At 37.3% G+C, this 1,871-nt stretch overlaps 1 protein-coding gene across 2 annotated transcripts in view; it reads left to right on the top strand.

Annotated features, from left to right (window-relative positions):
• LOC107737413 (vitamin K-dependent protein C-like) overlaps positions 1-1,871 on the top strand; it is a 27,874-nt gene that overhangs the window by 21,460 nt on the left and 4,543 nt on the right. The gene's annotated exons all lie outside the window — the stretch shown is intronic.

The following is a 1,871-nucleotide window of genomic DNA, read 5'->3' as shown; positions in this document are numbered from 1 at the left end:
TATGGAATTAAATAGCAAGCACTTTGAGTGTCTTGTTCATCATATTTATTTTCATATAAAAGCAACAGAACTGAAATTATATCGTGTTTATTAGCAACACAGCATGTAAGTGAGAATAACGCGATATCTGCCTTTGATCTCGTTGGTATCTGTTTCCTTCGAGAGGTCAGAACTGTCCGTCTTGACTGGGCTTATTTCACTCCTCCCCTCACTGCAGCCGCCTACTCTCGCCTACATTTCAGACAAGGCGAGGCGCATCTCAAACAAGCCTACTATCACACATGACCACCCATCATGAGGTGAGAGTATGGAGCCAGAATGATCTCAATAATAATTCACGCAAAAGACGCGATGCACACATGCGTAACCCAATTCACATGCATGAGAAAAAAAAAAACATGGTTCTTGTAGCAATGGTAACCACAAATTAACCATAGTTTCGATACTTCAAATAGCTTCAAATAATAATTTACGAAGAATTCAGAGAATATTTTTGTGGTAATAAAAACAGACCTAAGCGATCAACAATCTTTAAAATGCCATAAAATGCATTATATAAAAACAATGAGGCAATAATGATTGGTTAATTAATAATAATCGTATGGTTTCATTGAATAACACTGTTAAAATACATAATAAATAAACAATTTATGTACATTACATATTATTGCAAAGGGCACCAAATGGCTGTTTTAACACTTACAGGATGATCAAATTCTTGTTTAATATTGACCAAACATTTAATTCAAATATCCACACTTAATCTTATATTTTTGGCCACCTTTTTGCGATTGAAATGCTAGCCTCTATAATTTCTTCAACAAAAACATGTGGACATCACAACCCTTACAAAAACGAATCCTTGGCTTTATCGAAGTAAAACTGCTTGATTTTCTTTTGTGTCATTTCTGAATGCTTGAGCCTATAAAATCAATCAGACAACTGTATTAGTAAAATCATAGGCATATGCGACTGTCTAGCTACAATTGTAATTTGTAAACAATACAATTTAGTTATTTACTTTTATATTTTATTAAAGTTCTATTTTGACCCCTATAGTAGGTGTTTTTTTTAACTCCCATATTTTGGGGAGGGGGCACAACAATACAATTCTGCTTAGGGCACCCATTTGGCCAGCGTGTAAGTGCTGTGCCAGCGTGTTTGGCCCTGTGTAAGTGCAACTGAAATATAGAGATTCCTGGCTCAGGATTGTATGCAAAACAATCATTTTGAGAAAATAGCCTTTAAAGATATGTATTGTAATTTAGGCCCCTTCCACATGGAGAGGGGAGGAGTGAAATAAGCATACCATCGTATCATTAGCTGTATACGCATACATTTTGTATCGTATAGGCGTTTCGTCCACACGGATCCGGCGTTTTGGGAGAGTGAAACCGATATTTTTTTAAACCGGGTCCCAGAGTGGATAAATCTGAAAACGCCGCCCTTGCGTTTTCATGTGGACAACGAATCCGTGGCTGCGTCCGAAAGCCTAGGCAGCTGACTTGCTGCCCCGCTGCCTTATGAAGCAATGACTTTGCAGGCAGCGTTTTTGCACGAAGGCACCTCATGAAACTGATTTCGGACAGGCTTCTGAGGCAGCGTAACGGTTTAATGATCTACAACAAAATAGAACTAGTTTTGATGATAACTAAATTAATATTTAATTATTATAATACTGATTTCTCGCTAGAAATAACATCAAAAGTGCAAAAAGTTAGTCAGAAACGTACATTTAAACACAAACTGACAACTTTATTTTTTTATCTCAACCGTCACGGAATGGAACGCACAGGATTGTGGGATATCAAAGGCAGCGAAGGATACATCTATGCTGCCTTCAAAATTCGATCAGAAGAAGGGACCTCCAG

The sequence above is a fragment of the Sinocyclocheilus rhinocerous genome, unplaced genomic scaffold (assembly GCF_001515625.1).
Source record: "Sinocyclocheilus rhinocerous isolate Xijiao unplaced genomic scaffold, SAMN03320098_v1.1 scaffold734, whole genome shotgun sequence".
In the NCBI taxonomy this organism is placed as follows: domain Eukaryota; kingdom Metazoa; phylum Chordata; class Actinopteri; order Cypriniformes; family Cyprinidae; genus Sinocyclocheilus; species Sinocyclocheilus rhinocerous.
Note: the sequence above shows the minus strand (reverse complement) of the source record. Positions and strands in the feature narration are given on the sequence as shown.